This window comes from Anomaloglossus baeobatrachus, chromosome 5 (genome assembly GCF_048569485.1).
Source record: "Anomaloglossus baeobatrachus isolate aAnoBae1 chromosome 5, aAnoBae1.hap1, whole genome shotgun sequence".
NCBI classification, from domain to species: domain Eukaryota; kingdom Metazoa; phylum Chordata; class Amphibia; order Anura; family Aromobatidae; genus Anomaloglossus; species Anomaloglossus baeobatrachus.
In genome coordinates, this window is record NC_134357.1 from 36,375,196 (window position 1) to 36,396,649 (window position 21,454).

The 21,454-nt window shown below is 49.0% G+C and overlaps 1 protein-coding gene across 2 annotated transcripts in view; it reads right to left on the minus strand.

The window, feature by feature from the left end:
• The window catches only part of CRTAC1 (cartilage acidic protein 1), a 779,202-nt gene that overhangs the window by 327,372 nt on the left and 430,376 nt on the right, over positions 1 to 21,454 (minus strand). The window lies entirely within an intron of this gene.

Genomic DNA, 21,454 nt, shown 5'->3' on the forward strand with positions numbered 1-21,454 from the left:
TTTATATGATGCATGCCAATTTCAGATCGTGCTGGCTCTTTTTTTTCTCTGTTATGACTGTAGTTATGCTACAATTTCTGGTGACTGACCATCACCATACCATGCACGCTTGATATTGGTTTGCAATGTATTCCTCCTGTTGGTAGCTGTTCACATTCAGTTGCCTCACCCCTTTCCACAGGCATTGCTAATTAAGCACCATACTTGGATCTGGTCCGCCTTTATCAATGGTTGCTGTCTGGCACTGGGAGGGTCAATTCTGATATAGTCCTGGTATGTGTAGAGCTTGCTCCACATGCTGGGACCTGGGCTGGTCTCTATCCACAATTGCCTTTTTTGCAACATGGAAGCGGCTATATACAGGTTGCAGGTATGTGTGCTCCATTATGGTTCTGCTTTTAACTTTATCTAGGAGGCCGCATGGCACATGAAATACGTAATATAGGTTAGGACCCCCCTATTGAGATTTGCCGTGACGTTGGCAGGGGTGGCTCAAAGAATTGATCAATTATTTGCTAAAAATCTCATTTTTTTTTATTATAGTACAGTTGGAATAAATCTGTGAATTTTCACTTTTTATATGATGCATGCCAATTTCAGATCGTGCTGGCTCCTTTTTCTCTGCTATCTATTATATGCAGTTTAAAAACCCTGCTCACAATCTTCCCGAAACGTTTCACCTTCATCAGGGCAATGAACCTATAATATATTAATATCATATATATTAATATATACATAATTATATACTGTATATATTTTAGCCTCAATCCCCTGAAGACACTGAAAGGCGAAACATGTCAGGTAAGTTTTTAAATTGCATGCATGACTGTTCTTCAGCAATGAAAGTGAATTTATACATATTACCTTCAGAGACTGCAGTCATTTCAGTACAAAACATGTATGGTACATAGTCCCTCCCAATGCCAGTACATCAGAATGGCCATAAGGACTAAGTATATTTGGCAGGCCAGACTGCTGTTATCATGAGTTGCACTGGCTTGTAGAGAACAGTTTGTAATTTCTAAAATGGTGACTTTTAGGCTACTTTCACACATCCGGTTTGAGCAGTGCGGCTCAATCCGGCTGTGAAACCTATGCAACGGATGCGGCGAAAACACCGCATCCTTTGCATAAGTTTTTACATGCGGCCCGTCCGTTTTTTTCTGGTTTGCGGCGCATGCACAGTGGAAGAAACCGCATGCGGCGGCCGGATGCGTTTTTTCCGCATCGCACCGCATCCGGCGTCCATAGGCATGCAATGAAAAATGCGCCGCAGCAGCCGGATGCGGCGCGATGCGGTTTTTATTGCCGGAGCAAAAAACGTTGCAGGCAACGTTCCATCCGGCCGCGGCATCGGCTAAATCTGCCGCATGCGGCAAAAACCGGACCGAACGCAAGCCCATGCGGACAATACGGCACTAATGTAAGTCTATGCAAAAAAAACCGCAACCGGCCGCAAAAAAAACGATTGCGGTTTTTCTGCAGAGCGCCGTATTGTGCCGCACTGCAAAAACCGGATGTGTGAAAGTAGCCTTAGATAAATAGAACTTTTTTTGGAAACTAAAACTTTTTGGAGCTGAGCTTATGGAGTTATAGACTGGCAGAAAATGGGAGTAGACTCTGCCTAATCTAAGGAAAAAGGAAAGAAAATACTACGTAAAGCTTAAAGCTTACACTGAGTATTTGTTGTGTGGTGATCAGCATTTCACTCGTCAGGTGTCATGACAGTGTCGGACTCACTTCACACTGCTGAGTCTGACAAACCACCTGGGATCACTTAGTTGCACGGCCTCTGTCATGGGTGTCGGCTGGTTCTGGATTCACTGTTTTCCAGTACAGCAGGAGTTAATGCCTGCTGGCCTGTGATCATCTGCTGGGAGCTCAGGCTGCAGATCAACAGCTGCTGTCACCCTTTATAAGGCTCAGTATACTGAGGCTGAGTGCCGTATATAGCTTTGCCCCTCGGTTCTTGTGGGTATCCTGTTATATCATGATCTTCAAGTTGCGGTTTTGCGTGAAGTGTGAGTCCTCCAGTTGTGTGCTAATTCCCTACCCCTTATGCTTTAGTCCCAAGTTCACAACCCCCCCCCCACCTTTCAGTTTAAGTGCAGTGTGTGCGAGTTTTTGTTTACTCTTGTCTGTGCTTATTTGTGGGGTTTTGGTTTCTGGGTTCCCGTCCTACTCCCAGGGTGAGGGAGAGTAGCGTCAGGGCTCTAACAGGAGACAGGGTCACGCTGGGGGCTCAAACCTGGCTACTATCAAGCCTACCTTCCAGATAAGGGACAACACAGGGGCCCCAGCCTTAGGGTCAGCCTAGGAGTCCCTGTTCCCTCCATACATACCCAGTGACAGTATTTACAGGTTGTATGTTTTTGATAAATGTAGTGTATACGTTGCTTTTGAAGAATCGGATGATGAGACAGAGTCAAATGTATTGGAGTAGTAAACTCCAGCATATGGGAGACTTCAAGATGATCATGTAAGGAACATACATGTTCTGAGAGAGGCATACAAGTTGAAAGGAGTAAAATGGCTCCTAAAAGGCCCATAGATTATGCATGAGGAGGGATCAGAAAATCAAGATAGTAATGTACAGGCTTGGACTGGCCCAGCGTGAAATCGGGGAATCCTCTGGTGGGCCCGGTTGCAGGCCCGACACTGACAAGAGATAGAAGGCTTTTCACCCTCCTACCCTGGCACTGCTAGTCAAAGCTGAGCTAATCTCCATCCATAGGGCCACACTCCCTTCTTCTCCTGTTGTGCTTGTGCTAGATGATGGGAGTCAGACTGATGTGGTGCCCCTGAGGCTTCATTCGCCACAGAGGTACTGCACCTCAACCAGAGGTGTAGTATTCCATCCTGGGTAAGGAAGAGGTCAACACCGGTTCACACCGCATACCACAGGTGGCATTACGAATCAAACATCATCATTTCCTTTATCTTTATTAACCGACACCGCCGGGGTCACGGAACCGGACCCTGCCACCGTGGCGTCCTAGAAGCAGAACCGAGGACCGGTAACGAGTGCCCCACGGCCCTGGTGGGCGTGTCACTGACACCTGTGCAGGAGAGGTGTTACTGTCAATAGCACTTATCCATAGGTGTCAGTCTGATTCTAACACTTACTGTAGAACAAGCACAGCAGGAGAAGGAGGGAGTGTGCACCCATGGATGGAGATTAGCAGAGCAGTAAAAAGCTGTGCTAGATGACACCTGTCTGTAGAGTTGCCAATCTGACCAGCTTCATTGTCCCCTGTCCTCACCCCCAAGGCAATGGGACTGCAGGTGAAGCACACTCTCACTCCACACTCAGCATACTGCACACTGTCACACCTGTATGATTGTCAGAGCTGGGGCTTCGTGATTAGAGCAGCTGCCTGGACCTCTTCTCCTGCCTCATCTTCTCCTTCCTGGAGCTCAGAAGACGCATAGGAGAAGCAGTTTTCATTTTAAAATACTGCCTTATGTGAAACTGATCAGTGTAATGGAAACATGGATCTATATGCATCAATTTTGGGAGAATGGAGACTTGGCTATGTATACTATATGTGGGGGAGGGGAGAGTCATGAAACAAAATATAAAAAACATGAGACATATCTCTGGAAAAGTGACATACATACATCCAACAACACACTGAACACATGGGATCAATTATAAATGAGGAAGTGAGAAAAACTAATTAAAAATGGGAAAGTCAGAGGATGGCTTTATTTCAGCTAGGATCCCCTGCAGGGGCCAGGTAATTATAGCAGGCCTGTTCTGAAAGAGACAGAAAACCTGGACTTTGTATACGCAGGGCCTGGCAAGTACATTTCCCAGTCCAAAGTGTTTGTTGATCAAAGCAGCTTTTTATATGCTTAGGCACCAGTGTAAAATTCTAAATATTGGGGTGTGCATAGGTCCTGCAGTTATGGGAGGTATACCTTTTGCACTGTGATCACCAGAAGAAGAACATGAACATTTTTATATAACTGTGCAATCAGAGCATCAAACCCAAATTAATATCTGGCAACTAGATGATACTAGCCAGCATGTTTCCTATCTAGGAACAGGTAAAATCGTGATAGGAAAGATGACAGTATGACCTTCAGGAGTGGAGATAACCTGGTAGCTGGGATTTCATTATTTTCTGGGAAATGGAGCACATCCCAATAACAGCCCTAACATGAGGTCGCCAGAGCGAGGGATGAGATGTTAGGAAGTGACAGGTTGTGGACAGGCTTGTAAATCATGGTCAGCATTTAAAATGTATTCAATGGGCAATGAGTAAATGTAGCTACTGTAGAGTGTAAAGAAATAAAGAAAAGAAAAAAAAGAGATGTAGTAAGATTATTGGGGTCGTAGAGTTGAGAGTAAATTGGTGGTGCACATTTGTTGAAGGAATGACAATAGAAGATAATGTTGCTGTAATCATGGTGGAAGATGGTAGGGGAATGTCAGGAATTATGGTTGACTCAAGGTTTAGAAAAACCGTGGATGTGGGGTCTGACTTGTCGGTAATGTGTTACACAATGTTCACACTACCAAAGTGGCTTCTTTAATAACAGGGGAACGTTTTGTCAGATCCATTGTATGAGGATATCACTAGTTCCTGACAGACCCTATTGACTGGTGTAATGGAGTCATTTGGACGAGAAGAATAATTCTGCATGAAATCCTATTCTTTCAGTCAAATCTGCCATGACTGCCGATGGTTTAGATGAACCAAATGGTATAGATAAAAGTTGAAGGGCTTGTTCAGCGAAATCAAGTTATCACTTAGCCAAAGGATAGGTGATACTGTAACTTATTGATCAGTGGGGGCCGACTGCTGGGACCAAAACCAGTTGGCAAGACGGGAACTTTTATTTCTCTTTAGGCCTGTTTCACACGTCAGTGATTCTGGTACGTTTGTGCTTTTTTTAAAACGTACCAGAATCACTGACATACGCAGACAATTATAATCAATGGGTCTGCTCACACATCAGTGATTTGTCACTGAACGTGTCTCCGTGCAGTGTGCACGAGTGGCCGTGATTCTGCACGGAGACAAGTCAGTTTTTTTCTGGCATCACTGATGACCCACGGACCACACTATGGTGCGATCCGTGTGTGATCAGTGAAACACGTACCAGAAAATTACGGACATATTAAATAATTTCAACTTCCCTTGCCTGCGATTCTCTGTGCAGCCTCTGCTCTCGGCAGCTTCTGCCTCGCTCATGAATATTCATGAGAGCAGGAAAACCTGACCAGGAAGTAGGTGCTGAGAGTGGTGGGCGGACACTGCAGAGCTGGAGACTTCAGCACCATGGACAGCAGCAGTGAAGGCAGGTGAGTAATGTCCATATGCAATCACTGATCACGGATCACGGATTGCACATGGACAACCCACGTGTGCCATGAATCACGGAACACGGAGGGACATGTGCGTGTTTTACACGTCATTGAAGAACGTCTGTGTTTTTCACTGATGTGTGAAATGGGCCTTAGAATGTAGTTGTATTGCGCATGCTCAACCACCAATCATTCTCTATTCTCTGCTAATTGTTGAGCTCAGCTTTTTACGATGCCTCCATAGAGAGTGAGTGGAGTAACCGCTCCAAGGCTGTATTGTGTAAGGTCTCTTTCACACGTCAGTGAAAACCACACACGTTTTTCACTGATGTGTTAAAGACTCATATTGCCCTCCGTGTGCCATCTGTGATAGCACATGGAGATCAGGCACTCATATACTGTCCATGCTCCTGCTGTCCATGGTGCTGATGTCTCCATCTCTCCTGTCTCCGGACGCTGCTGTTACTTCTGGGTCGTGGTGCATGTTCATGACCATAATTAGCCGGCCTGGAAGCAGTAGACAGCAGAGGCCGGAGAAAGCATCGACGGAGACAGGTGAGTATAAACATAATTTTATTTCAAACATACGTGTTTTTCTGGTACGTGTTACACGGATCACGCCACTTTGTGGTCCCTCTGACATCACTGATGCCAGACAAAAACAAAGTTGTCTGTGTACGGAACACAGTGACGTGTGTGGGCCGCATGGAAACATGGTCAGTGAGAAATCACTGCTGTGTGCGTAGACCCATTGATTTTAATATGTCAGTGATTCTGGTACGTATAAAAACACCAGAATCACTGACGTGTGAAGGGGGCCTAAAGGATATAAAAATGTCCCATTCTGCGGATCAGTGCAGGTTCCAATGGTAGAACACCAATCAACCAGCAAGTTATCACCGATCCAACACAGAGGCGAAAACTTGTATTTGCTTGATGACCCCTTCAAATAAAATACTACGGCTGGTAAACCTAGATATCCCTTTTCTACAGCTTGTATGCAGTAAGTACATAATAGATGGAAGATGGAACGGCTTTGGCAAACTTGGGCTTTTCGCAACAAACACCGGCAGCCAAGTCTCCAAGCGTAATCCCATAAGACTATCAAGGAGTAATTTTCGTCACTAGTTCTTTTTGCAATTTACACAATGACTACACCTCGCACGACAATCCCCTTTGAGCTCTAATTTCTGCTTTCAAGCGCTCCTCAGAGAATCAAACGCATTGTTTCAGCGAAACGTAGAATCACAAAAGAGCTGGAAAACAATGCAAGTGTGACCGCAAACTTCTGCTGAAACTACATACATGAATTAACAATGCAGACGGCTTCCATCAGTGATACAATATGAGCAGTTCAGGTCAAAAGCGGCGTTCCGGCATGCGGCTGATATGATTTATTACTGGAGAATGGAATCTGGTTGAGTAGATTTAATAAAGTAGAAGTCTTCGTTTTCTTAAATGTTCCCCCGATGCTGTTCTTATTGAGTTTTACCCGCTAAATAGTGGGATTATCGGCCTTGTCAAGGTTAAGCTGGAACGTTTTACATATTGCTTAACTCCCGTGGTATATATCAAGCCCTAGCTTTGTCAGAAATCGCTCACTAGCCCTCCCCGATGGCCTATTGTTTCTCACGTGTAAAGACAATAGGCCGAGGTGTTAAATTGGAAAGAGATATTTTTTTTTGTTCGGCTGATATTATTTTGGTAATTTATTACATTTCTGAGACAATGCAAATCACAAGCATATGAAGCTATTAAATTCCTCCCTGACGCCGGTGGAATGGATTTACATATTCATCGATGGCCCAATGAATAACGGCAGTTAAAGCAGAATGTCATGTTGTGATGGCTGTGTCATATCGTCAGGGGGGTTACGTAGACCCAAACTGAATAACACAGAAGGCCACATGGTAGACCGAGTCGTATTGCAATATTGGGTATAGTCACTTCCAAATGTTTTATATGAAATCATTAAGTGTCTGCAAAACTAAGCTATAAAGCTTCGGAGCCAATGAAATAGTGTGTTGCCAGCAGGTGGCGACATATTTAATAACGCGACGCCATCTGCTGGCCTGAAGCGCAGTTCTTCTATCGCCATCTATTCCGAAGTCTCAATGTGACTCTAATTAGATGCTAGAAGTCCCCAGTCAGCATCCTGGCACCTGCTATGTCTGTATTAGACCTGGATGATTGTTTTTTATATATCAGTCTGAACCTATCGATGCTGCCAACCGGAAAATTGCCAATTTTTATGATTATGATGTTCAATTTTCCTTTCCAGACTAAAGTACAACCATAAATCAGTAAAAAGTGATGTACAGATGCAGCAATTACCAACACGATGGCTGTGGCGCGCTACATCGATGATGTCTATCTCCCGTGCTATTTGTATAGTATACCGTTTATTCACAATGAATGAAAATGGCTATACCATGCAAATAATGTAGATGGCGTGCCACTCTGGAAGATCAGATAACATTATAATTGAGTGCCTATTTCAATTCCCCTAGGACCTAAAGGACAATACAATAATTAACAAAAAAGCAAAGTACTTTATTTACTCAGCTTGAAAAATCACTCCAAAGGGCTGACCACTATGGCCGACCTCCTGTTTACCGTGCTGTACAATGGCTGTTGACAAGTTTAATCCTCTACAGCAACTGAGACACCGAGACAGATTACAGGAAGTTGAGGCCAGTCTTCTTCCCTCTGGAGGAGGAATAAGCAGGGATTTGTTTCTCTACAGGAAGTGATGTCTTTCTTTCTACAGGAAATGAGAACAAGTCTTTGTCTCTCCAAAGGAAGTTGATAAGAGAGGGTCTTTGCATCTGAAGAGCATATGAAGGCGGGTTTTTGTCTCTACAGAAAGTGGGGGAAGGTCTTGTTTGGGCATCACACGGTACGATATATCGTGCGATTGCACGAGCGATCATACCCGCCCCCGTCGTTTGTGCGTCACGGACAATCAGTTGCCCGTTGCGCACAAAGTTGTTTAACCTCCATCACACGTACTTACCTGCTGACTGACCTCGCTGTGGGCGGCAAACATCCACTTCCTGAAGGCGGAGGGACGTTCGGCGTCACAGCAACGTCACACAGCAGCCACCCAACAGAAGCGGAGGGGCGGAGATGAGCGGGACGTAAACATCCCGCCCACCTCCTTCCTTCCTTATTGCCAGCGGGACGCAGGTAAGCTGCAGTTCATCGTTCCCAGGGTGTCACACGGAGCGATGTGTGCTACCCCGGGTGCAATGAACAACCGGCGCAAATAAGAATAAACGATTTTTTTTAAAATAAACGACGTGTAAACGATACACGATTTTTAACCAATTTGCGATCATTCTGAGACACTCGTAGGTGTCACGCGAAACGACGTCACAAACAATGCCGGATGTGCGTCACTAAAACCATGACAATGACGACATATCGCACGATAGATCATCTCATGTGACGCCCACATTGGTCTCTCTCCAGGAACTGAGGGAAGGTCTTTGTCTTTCTACAGGAAGAAGGGCGGATCTTTGTATCTTTACAGGATAGATGGAAGGTCTTTGTCTGTCTACAGGAAGTGGGGTTATGTCTTCATCTACAGGAAGTGGGGACAGATCTTTGTCTCTCTACAAGAATTTGGACAGGTCTTTGTCTCTCTAGAGGGAGTAGGGGCAGGTCTTTATCTTTCTACAGGAAGCGGGGGCAGGTCTTTATCTCACTACAGGACGTCATAACAGGTCTTTATTTCTCTCCAGGAAGTGAAGGCAGGGTTTTTTCTCTCTATAGGAAGTTAGGACAGATTTTTTTTCTCTCTGTAAGAAAGGTGGGCAAACCTTTGTCTCTATACAGGAGTTCGGGAAATGTCTCTCTTTACAAGAAGGGTTGACAGATATTTGTCTCTTTACAGGAAGGACATGTCTTTGTATATTTACAGGAAGTGGGGGAAGATCTTTGTCTCTACAGAAAGTGGGGGCAGGTCTCTGTCTCTACAGGAAGTGGGGGAAGATCTTTGTCTCTACAGGAAGTGGGGTCGGGTCTTTGTCTCTACAGGAAGTGGGGGCAGATCTTTGTCTCTACAGGAAGTAGGGGCAGATCTTTGTCTCTACAGGAAGTAGGGGCAGGTCTTTGTCTCTACAGAAAGTGGGGGTAGGTCTTTGTCTCTATAGGAAGTGAGGGCAGGTCTTTGTCCGTTGTTTTCCACCAGGTGGCGCTATAGGTGGTTTCATTGCATAGCGCATGGCTACTTTACTATACCGAGACACCACTTCTATGCCTATAGCTGCCGCCGTTCTCAAGTTAATTGCGGTGGACAGGATATCGGTGGACACACTGTATACTTAAAGGGTTTGTCCACTACTTAGGCAACCCCTACTCTTTCCCCTTGTTCATCCCCATAAAAATAAATAAGCCTATACTCACCTCCGGTTCGCCTGTGGTTACAGCAATGTCTAATGCCACACTGTTATGAAACGTGAACCCGGCGACTAATTCGTGCCCAGCTTTCTGTCTCCCCGCCTTTGGACATTTGAGCAGAATATGAGCGCAGCGCTGACTTCCTGCTCAAATGTATGAAGGCGGAGAGAAGGAATCTGGTGCTGATTGGTCGCGGGGTTCTAGGAACACGGCTTTAGATATCGCTGGAACCACGTCCGCACTGGAGGTGAGTCATAAACCTGGAGGTGCTGAACAGTTATTACGCTCAGTGCATTATCCATCTCAGCCTTCATGTATGCATCGTAGGGAAAGGTCCATTGCATACCATTGTATAGGCATCCAGTGGCTAATAGGATCCCATATACTGCACAATGTACATTTTTGCATAACAGCCCTATGTATTAAAAATTATACTACATATGAATTACGGTATGATGATGCATACTACCTAGATGGAAGCCAATCAACACTATATTAGAACTCCATAGGAAAAATTGAGTTTTATGGATACATTTGAGCTTTTCCCAGCATGGTTGATAAATGTACGGCTCAGATGCAGTGTGCACAGGTCTTTACATCCAGTGCTGTCTCATAGACTCATAGATACTTTGTTACTAAGCAGCAGCCGGAGTTTATTCAAATGCTCTGCAAACAGAATTGCTAAAAAATTATGCATCAGAGAATCTGAGATATTCCCCACTGAATAATTACACCGGGAAACTCAGGATTTTTTTTTTATACAGAGATTACGATACAATGGGGAATTTGAGAGTTGAATGACAAATTCTGCTACATTATTGAAATATACAATATCTTTTAGAATAAAAAATCTGATTCCTAAATCGGTGGTAGGGGGCATTTTTTTTTTATTTTCACCCCTTTGAGTATGGGAAAACTTTAACATGACATAAAAAGACCCTTTTTCATATAAATGAATATAAGCTCTTCATTTTCATGTTTTCCTATTTATAGAGCAGTCACAGCACCCTACAGAGATGAGCAAATCAATCTGATGCAAATTGAATTTATGCCAAATTTTACAAACGTGCAAGTTCTCGACAATTTTAATTATTAGATTTTTGTGCCAATCACCAAAAAATTGTCCGCCAGCATATATTTTACACATTGCTGAAGATTGCATCCATTGCAGAAAGTTCACATGATTACGTCAGGGGCTTCCCCATAATGCCGTGCAGTTATCACATCAAATTATATATATATATATATATATATATATATATATCACAGCTTATCAGGAAGAACTATCATAGCCTGTATAAAAGCCCAGGAAGTGAATGCAGCAGCCATTTTAGAATAGGGAGAGGATGTCAGAGCTCACAGATCAGCAATAATGACAGGAAGAAAACCCTCTAAAATATTGAACAAATCCTCCAGGCAGTTATGCTTTATATAGCTACAGCACTCAAGAAAATAAGTGTAGTAGTCTATAAATGATCAGAGTGTCACGGGTGACAGAAAGTCATGTAGTTTCTGGCAATAGAAGGTCACAGCGTTTGACTGCGCAAGATGCTCCCTAACTTTCTATTGTGCCTGCTGTTAGTATTCATTGTATTAGGTAGCTTTCCTGCTGGATTTTCATCTATACCCCTTTAGGACCCAGCGGAGATCTCCTTCCACCCAGCTGCTGATTATCAGTATTCTTCTTGTGCTTATGTAGTGGGTGCTCATAACCCCTACTAAAGGACCGGAAATGTTGTTAATAAAAATGTCTGTTGTTATTGATGTCTAGTGTTAGGGCACCCCCTAGTGGCCGGGTGGGACGGCTGTTGCCACCGGGGAAGGAGGAGTCGGCTGGATGTATAGGGAAGGTGTGTGTGTGTGGAGTGGAGAGGGATCCGGGACAGCAGTGTGTGAACATCGGTGGCAGTGTGTGTGAGCGGAACACCAGGGGACGCCGGAGCAACGGAGGGGAACGTAACCTCAAGGTCTGAATCCGCTGGTGTGGGTCCGGTGTGTGCTTGACCTAGGAGTGGGAGCCCGGAGAAGCGGAGTACCCAGGGCATATCCGCACCAGAGGGCGCGTTTGGGCAGGTTGTCCCCAGCTCCACAGAAAGTGCCGGATTCTGCTGACCGGATTGTATTGTGCAAATAAATGTCATCTTTTATTATAACCAGCTTTTGCCTGAAGACTGTTTGTGCACCATCCGGCGAAGGCGCCGTCACACACTGCCCCACAAGAGAAGAGCTCAGTATTCGAGTAATGGTGCAGCCAGGGGTAAGACAATCCTCAAGGGCCACGACTACAAGGCCAGAGGCGCCCCTGGCACATCATTACATGTGGCGTAGTCGGCAGGATGCGAATCCCCTGCCAGGGACCCAGGAAGATGAAGAAAAGGCGCGAAAAGTCGGCGCCAAAAGAAGAGCCTGGGGCTGGCCGGTGCCGAAGAAGAGGTACAGAGTACTCCGCCCAAAGAGGGGAGGCGCCAGTCCCAGGGCATAGAGGAAGACAAACAAAGTGGGCGGTGTTCGGAAGAAAAAGAAGTACCGCCGCGGAGGAGTCAAGATGATGCGTGAGGCTGGGGGAGGAATCTGTTTAAGAGCGGAAAACGAAGGCCCGCCTCCTCTCTCCTCAGCCTCAGCTTTGACGCCGCCGCCATTGTTAGTACTACGATCGGAGACAGAGATGGAGACTTCCGGGCAACCAGAAGAACTTGCCACCACCATGGCTCTGGTCAGCCTAGGCCGGGGACGTCCCAAATTTGCTGCCGCAAGCGAGGCATCCCTAGTAGACCTTCCGACCGGGCCGGGAGGTTCCACGCGTCCCGAGAAGGTGACCTGGAAGACCACTTGGGATGCGAAGACCGGAGGTACGATTACGGAGGTATGGGCAACGTATGCCACCCAGCCACCACTGAGAGACCGGATTCCGGGGATTACGTATTCCCCTTGGGAGACACCACAGCCTGGCGCCACCGCCGCCACCCCATCTGTCCCATCTGGGGAGCCGGCCGAAGTGCTTGCCGAGCGGCTGGAGGAAGACCACCTGGGCTTCGTTTGGGATCCGGTAATCGTCCCGTCCCCCGTACCGCGCCCCAGAGCTCCGTCCCCGGTACCCGACCCTGTCCGAGAACGCCTGCTTGCCGAAACCATCGTCCGGGAAATGTTGTCCGGTCCCGGCGGTGAGGAGCTGGCCCTGCAATTCACCACTGGCATAGTGGTGAAGTTCAACCAGCAGGAGGGCTACGGGTTTATCCGCGAAGCAAACACTGGGGACGATTACTTTTACAACCGGGTCCACCTGGATGTAGAGGGGCTGCCGAAACGTCTCCACACGCTCTACCCGGGGGAGAGGGTGCAATTCTTGCCCGATGCGGGGAGTCGTGGCCTGTTCGCGGTGGGGGTCACTCGGATGCCGACCGCCCGGGAAGCGGCCCAGTGGCAGCAAGAGCTGGAGTGGGAGGAGCAACAGGAACGGCGCCGGAGCCACTCAAAACCGGTACCGACCGCGGCCTCTCATTCCAGGCGCACCTTGGCAGCTGCACCGGAAGTACCATCTGGCCCGACCGCTGACCCGGAGAGGGTTACCCCGGTGGTAGAGGTGAATCAGAGTGTGACCAACAGACCGGTCATAGTCCTGGACGTGCCGCCACCCGCACCACAACCACCCCGGGTAGCGACGCCATCACCCCCGCCGGGAGCTGAAGAAGCTGTGCCAGCAGAGCCACCTTTTGCCCCCGTGTCATTCCGGAGAATACGCCGCCAACCGGGGCAGTCCCTGGGTGCCTACATACAGGCCCAGGCGGAGGAGTGGAAGCGGTCCTGGCCTCCGGAATAGATCTCCGCAGATATCCTGTTTGAAGACCGGTATCGTTACTAGACCGGCAGAAGTTCTTGTTCCAAAGGGTTAAAAGTTCTACGGGCCTGTTGCCCGCCACCTAAGACCGGGAGCGCTGTTGAGCCTCCGGGCGCCATCTAAGACCGGGAGCGCTGTTGAGCCTCCGGGCGCCACCTAAGACCGGGAGCGCTGTTGAGCCTCCGGGCCCCATTTAAGACCGGGAGCGCTGCTGCGTCTCCGGGCGCCACCTAAAGATCGGGTGCTGAACTGGTGCCTCTGTTGTTGTGAACTGGACTAAAGGTTTTCTAATGTTATGTGTGTTTTAAAAAAGAGCCGTGCCGGGAGGCTCGGATTTTAAGAGGGGAGGCATGTAGTGGGTGCTCATAACCCCTACTAAAGGACCAGAAATGTTGTTAATAAAAATGTCTGTTGTTATTGATGTCTAGTGTTAGGGCACCCCCTAGTGGCCGGGTGGGACGGCTGTTGCCACCGGGGAAGGAGGAGTCGGCTGGATGTATAGGGAAGGTGTGTGTGTGTGGAGTGGAGAGGGATCCGGGACAGCAGTGTGTGAACATCGGTGGCAGTGTGTGTGAGCGGAACACCAGGGGACGACGGAGCAACGGAGGGGAACGTAACCTCAAGGTCTGAATCCGCTGGTGTGGGTCCGGTGTGTGCTTGACCTAGGAGTGGAAGCCCGGAGAAGCGGAGTACCCAGGGCATATCCCCACCAGAGGGCGCGTTTGGGCAGGTTGTCCCCAGCTCCACAGAAAGTGCCGGATTCTGCTGACCGGATTGTATTGTGCAAATAAATGTCATCTTTTATTATAACCAGCTTTTGCCTGAAGACCGTTTGTGCACCATCCGGCGAAGGCGCCGTCACACACTGCCCCACAAGAGAAGAGCTCAGTATTCGAGTAATGGTGCAGCCAGGGGTAAGACAATCCTCAAGGGCCACGACTACAAGGCCAGAGGCGCCCCTGGCACATCATTACACTTATATACTCCCTTCTTTCTTGGACTGGTGCTGGTGATATTATTCAGTTCATTCAAGCTCTGGTTGCAAGCAGGTGGCTTGTACTCCTCTGTGGTATCATTGCTGAACTTCTGTCTGAGTCATCTGTAGATACGTAGTTCATGCATTTTACCCTATCTGTCTCCATTGGGTCTTCCTTTAGCGTTTAGTGAGTGAAGAGCTCATTCCATCCATTCCCTATTTAGGGTCCAGCACTAGGGATACCTTTGGCCATGTATCTGGCTCAGAGCCTAGGTGCAGAGCCTATCTAGGGTGGTGAGGGGGACGCAAGGGACCAGAAGTAAGTTTGGTCAGGGGTCACCATCTCCCCCTTCTCTAGATGCAGGGGTCCCCTTCCTTTACCTTTTGCCGCTCGCATGGTACTTCCCTGTACCTAGTGTGACACAGAGATTAAATTAATAGGGGGAGAGAGTGATGAGAAGTAGAAGTACCAGAAACCGTGCCATACTCAGTGTGATTGATCAGCAATATGGAGTAGCTGGCATCTGTCCTGCATTTCAATTACAACTGCACATTCATTTCTTCATCCTTAATGCGTTAGAAAGCAGCAGAAAGCCAGGACAATATTTTTTTTGTTTTAAAAGTCCATCTTTGATTTCGAGTCCTGGACACCAAATGTCTGGTACGAACTTTACCGTTCGGATTGGCACATCCCTACCCATTAGGAATAAGATAAGATTTCTTAAGAACACTCCAAGAAGTTGGTATTTAGCGATGGATAATGGTTGCAGCAGGTCATAGATGCCAAAAGGGCACTACAAAGTAATAAAGACACTTGTAAAAAAAAAATTGTAATAAATTTAGAGAAACAGCAAAGAAGGGAATTTTGTTACTTACCGTAAATTCCTTTTCTTCTAGCTCCAATTGGGAGACCCAGACGATTGGGGTGTATAGCTACTGCCTCCGGAGGCCACACAAAGTATTACACTAAAAAGTGTAAGGCCCCTCCCCTTCTGCATATACACCCCCTGTGGGATCACGGGCTCCTCAGTTTTAGTGCAAAAGCAAGAAGGAGGAAAGCCAATAACTGGTTAAACAAATTCAATCCGAAGGAACATCGGAGAACTGAAACCATTCAACATGAACAACATGTGTACCCTGAAAAAACCAAAAATCCCGAAGGAAACAGGGCGGGTGCTGGGTCTCCCAATTGGAGCTAGAAGAAAAGGAATTTACGGTAAGTAACAAAATTCCCTTCTTCTTCGGCGCTCCATTGGGAGACCCAGACGATTGGGACGTCCAAAAGCAGTCCCTGGGTGGGTAAATTAATACCTCAAGTTAGGGCTGTAAAACAGCCCTTCCCTACATGGAGGCAACCGCCGCCTGCAGGACTCTTCTACCTAGGCTGGCATCCGCCTAAGCGTAGGTATGCACCTGATAATGCTTGGTGAAAGTGTGCAGACTCGACCAGGTAGCTGCCTGGCACACCTGCTGAGCCGTAGCCTGGTGCCGTAATGCCCAGGACGCACCCACGGCTCTGGTAGAATGGGCCTTCAGCCCTGATGGAACCGGAAGCCCAGCAGAACGGTAGGCTTCAAGAATTGGTTCCTTGATCCATCGAGCCAGGGTGGATTTGGGAGCCTGCGACCCTTTACGCTGACCAGAGTCAAGTACAAAGAGTGCATCCGAGCGGCGCAGGGGCGCCGTGCGGGAAATGTAGATTCTGAGTGCTCTCACCAGATCCAACAAATGCAAATCCATTTCATATCGATGAACTGGATGAGGACAAAAGGAAGGTAAGGAGATATCCTGATTGAGATGAAAGGGGGATACCACCTTAGGGAGAAACTCCGGAATCGGGCGCAGCACTACCTTGTCTTGGTGAAACACCAGGAAGGGAGCTTTGGCTGACCGCGCTGCTAGCTCGGACACTCTCCGAAGAGATGTGACCGCTACCAGAAAGGCCACTTTCTGTGAAAGTCGAGAAAGTGAAACATCCCTCAGAGGCTCGAAGGACGGCTTCTGGAGAGCAATTAGTACCCTGTTCAGATCCCATGGGTCTAACGGCCTCTTGTACGGAGGGACAATGTGACAAACCCCCTGCAGGAACGTGCGTACCTGAGGACGTCGTGCTAGGCGCTTCTGAAAGAATACAGACAGCGCTGGGACTTGTCCTTTAAGGGAGCCGAGCGACAAACCTTTTTCCAAACCAGATTGCAGGAAGGAAAGAAAAGTAGGCAATGCAAATGGCCAGGGAGACACTCCCTGAGCAGAGCACTAAGATAAGAATATCTTCCACGTCCTGTGGTAGATCTTGGTAGACGTCGGCTTCCTAGCCCGTCTCATGGTGGCAATGACGTCTTGAGATAATCCTGAAGACGCTAGGATCCAGGACTCAATGGCCACACAGTCAGGTTCAGGGCCGTAGAATTCAGATGGAAAAACGGCCCTTGAGACAGCAAGTCTGGCCGGTCTGGTAGTGCCCACGGTTGGCCGACCGTGAGATGCCACAGATCCGGGTACAGCGACCTCCTCGGCCAGTCTGGGGCGACGAGGATGGCGCGGCGGCAATCGGAGCTGATCTTGCGTAGCACTCTGGGCAACAGTGCCAGAGGGGGAAACACATAGGGTAGCTGGAACTGCGACCAATCCTGAACTAAGGCGCCTGCCGCCAGAGCTCTTTGATCGTGAGACCGCGCCATGAAAATCGGGACCTTGTTGTTGTGCCGAGACGCCATTAGGTCGACGTCCGGCACCCCCCAGCGGCTACAGATTTCCTGAAACACGTCCGGGTGCAGAGACCATTCCCCTGCGTCCATACCCTGGCGACTGAGGAAGTCTGCTTCCCAGTTTTCTACGCCCGGGATGTGAACTGCGGATATGGTGGATGCTCTGTCTTCCACCCACATCAGAATCCGCCGGACTGCCTGGGAGGCTTGCCGACTGCGTGTTCCGCCTTGGTGGTTGATGTATGCCACCGCTGTGGAGTTGTCCGACTGAATTCGGATCTGTTTGCCTTCCAGCCACTGCTGGAAGGCTTGCAGGGCAAGATACACTGCCCAGATTTCCAGAACATTGATCTGAAGGGTGGACTCCTGCTGAGTCCACGTACCCTGAGCCCTGTGGTGGAGAAAGACTGCTCCCCACCCTGACAGACTCGCGTCTGTCGTGACCAACGCCTAGGATGGGGGTAGGAAGGACTTTCCTTTTGACAATGAGGTGGGAAGAAGCCACCACTGAAGAAAGTCCTTGACCGTCTGAGAAAGGGAGACGTTCCTGTCTAGGGACGTCAACTTCCCATCCCATTGGCGGAGAATGTCCCATTGCAGTGGACGCAGATGAAACTGCGCGAAAGGGACTGCCTCCATTGCTGCTACCATCTTCGCTAGGAAGTGCATGAGGCGTCTTAAGGGGTGTGACTGGCCTTGAAGGAGAGACTGCACCCCCGTCTGTAGTGAACGCTGTTTGTCCAGCGGAAGCTTCACTATCGCTGAGAGAGTATGAAACTCCATGCCAAGATATGTCAGCGATTGGGTCGGTGTCAGATTTAACTTTGAAAAGTTGATGATCCACCCGAAACTCTGGAGAGTCTCCAGCGCAACGTTCAGGCTGTGTTGGCATGCCTCTTGAGAGGGTGCCTTGACAAGTAGATCGTCCAAGTAAGGGATCACAGAGTGACCCTGAGAGTGCAGGACTGCTACCACTGCTGCCATGACCTTGGTGAAAACCCGTGGGGCTGTCGCCAGACCGAAGGGCAGGGCTACGAACTGAAGATGCTCGTCTTCTATAACGAATCGTAGCAAACGCTGGTGCTCTGGAGCAATCGGCACGTGGAGATAAGCATCCTGATGTCTATTGATGCTAGGAAATCTCCTTGAGACATTGAGACAATGACGGAGCGGAGGGATTCCATCCGGAACCGCCTGGTTTTCATGTGCTTGTTGAGCAGTTTTAGGTCCAGAACGGAACGGAAAGAGCCGTCCTTTTTTGGCACCACAACCAGATTGGAGTAAAAACCGTGACCTTGTTCCTGCAGAGGAACAGGGATTACCACTCCTTCTGCCTGCAGAAGAGCATCGGCTCGGTCGGGAGGTGGGGAAGTTCTGAAGAATCGAGCCGGAGGACGAGAACAGAACTCTATCCTGTACACATGAGACAAAATGTCTCTCACCCACCGGTTTTTGACCTGTGGCAGCTAAATGTCGCCAAAGAGGGAGAGTCTGCCACCGACCGCGGATGCGGAGAGAGAGGGCTGAAAGTCATGAGGAAACCGCCTTGGTAGCGGCTCCTCCGGCTGCCTTCTTTGGGCGTGATTGAGCCCGCCAGGAATCTGAGCGCCTCTGAGTCTTTTGAGTCTTTTTGGACGAGGAAAATTGGGACCTGCCCGAGCCTGGAAAGGACCGAAACCTCGACTGTCCTTTCCTCTGTTGGGTTTTGTTTGATCTGGGCTGGTGTAAGGAAGAATCCTTACCCTTGGACTGTTTAATGATTTCATCCATCGCTCACCAAACAGTCTGTCACCAGATAACGGCAAACTGGTTAAGCACTTTTTGGAAGCAGAATCTGCCTTCCATTCCCTTAACCACAAGGCTCTGCGTAAAACCACGGAGTTGGCGGACGCCACTGACGCACGGCTCGTAGAGTCCAGGACAGCATTAATAGCGTAAGTCGCAATGCAAACATATGCGAGGTTAAGGACGCCACCTGCGGCACAGATGTACGTGTGACAGTGTCCACCTGCGCAAGACCAGCTGAAATAGCCTGGAGTGCCCATACGGCTGCGAATGCCGGAGCAAACGACACGCCGATAGCTTCATAGACAGATTTTAACCAGAGGTCCATCTGTCTGTCAATGGCATCTTTAAGTGAAGTCCCATCTTCCACTGCAACTATGGATCTAGCCGCAAGCCTGGAGATTGGGGGATCCACCTTTGGACACTGGGTCCAGCGCTTGACCACGTCAGGGGGAAAGGGATAACGTGTATCCTTAAGACGTGTGGAGAAACGCTTGTCTGGATAAGCGTGGTGTTTCTGGACTGCTTCTCTGAAGTCAGAGTGGCCCAAAAAAAGTACTGAATTTACGCTTGGGATACCTGAAATGGAATTTCTCCTGCTGCGAAGCTGACTCCTCCACTGGAGGGGCTGAGGGAGAAATATCCACCAGTCTATTGATGGACGCTATGAGATCATACACCCTGGCGTCACTATTAGGAGCATCCAGATTGAAAGCGGTCTCAGGATCAGAATCCTGATCAGCTACCCCTGCCTCATCATACAGAGAATCCTCTCGCTGAGACCCTGACCAGTGTGTGAAGTCGAGGGTCTCTCCCAGCGAGCTCGCTTAGGCTGTCTGGGACAGTCGTCCGTGCAGAGCCTTCAGCCTGGGATGTATGGGACCCCCTTGGAGCACGTATTAGTTCCAACTGAGGGAGACCGGGGGGCATTGATTCAACAGTGCCCATTGTCTGAGTCACCGGCCTGGACTGCAAAGTTTCTAGAATCTTGGTCATAGTCCCAGACAGTTTATCAGCAAAAAACTGCAAACTCTGTCCTCTGGACAGTTTCACAGGTGGCTCTCTCTGGGCCACCACTAGCAGAGACTCTACCCAATGGGGGTTAGTGGAACCTGCCGGTAGAACAGCCTCACATGCGGTACAGACAGCATAGAAAGCCTGTGCCTTGGCACCCTTGCTTTTTTGCGGACGACATGCTGTTGTCTCCTCAGAGCAATCTAGGGGTATATAGCCAAGAAGCGACCGTACAGTGCAAATATAGGTACAAGCATAAAGTACACAAAACACTGTGGCACTAGTGGGGTCAGCACCAAGGTGCTGCTTACCGCCCGCTTAAGCGGGTGTGTGGTCGCCAGAATCCCTTGACCGGGTCTCCCAGAGCCTGTGTCCGTTCTCCAGCTTAGACTGCATGCAGGAATGGCTGCCGGCGTCCTGTGAAGAGGGGCGGGCCGTGGGCGTGCCCCAGACAAAGAGCGGGAAACTGGCGTCCCACTGTGCCCAGTGAGGGGGCTGGAGTATGTAAATAAGACTCCAGCCCTCGGTGCTGACCATTGTACAGCGTCTCGCCCCTTCCCTGACTGGCAGGCCCGGGGGCGGGAAGGAAACGAAACTAGGCCGCAAAAGCCGGGGACTCGATTTATAAGCGCTGCCGTCGTAAAAGCACGGTCAGCGCGGAAGTCCCCGGCGCACCACAAGTCTCATCCGCGCCGCAGCTTCTAGCAGCGGCCGGCGCGGCAGTTTCCCACACATTAACTCACTCAGCTAAGCTGCAGTGAGTATAGCCCCAGCGCGCAGCGCTGTTGTCCCCGGCGCACTAACACACCCAGCATGCTGGTGTGTGTGTGCGTGGTCTGTACGGGGACACAGAGTACCTTAACGTTGCAGGGCCTTGTCCCTGACGATACTCAGCTCCATTCCAGCAGGATCTCCGGGTCTGTGGATGGAGCCCGGCCTCAGAGCCTGGAGGCCGGTAAGATCCCACTTCACCCAGAGCCCTCAGGGGGATGGGGAAGGAAAGCAGCATGTGGGCTCCAGCCTCCGTACCCGCAATGGGTACCTCAACCTTAACAAACACCGCCGACAAGAGTGGGGTGAGAAGGGAGCATGCTGGGGGCCCTTTAGTATGGGCCCTCTTTTCTTCCATCCGACATAGTCAGCAGCTGCTGCTGACTAAACAGTGGAGCTATGCGTGGATGTCTGACCTCCTTCGCACAAAGCATAAAACTGAGGAGCCCGTGATCCCACGGGGGGTGTATATGCAGAAGGGGAGGGGCCTTACACTTTTTAGTGTAATACTTTGTGTGGCCTCCGGAGGCAGTAGCTATACACCCCAATCGTCTGGGTCTCCCAATGGAGCGCCGAAGAAAAGTCTGTAAATTTTGCTAATAACCAAATTTGCAATTGAGGTTGAAGAATTGTGTTTGCAACAG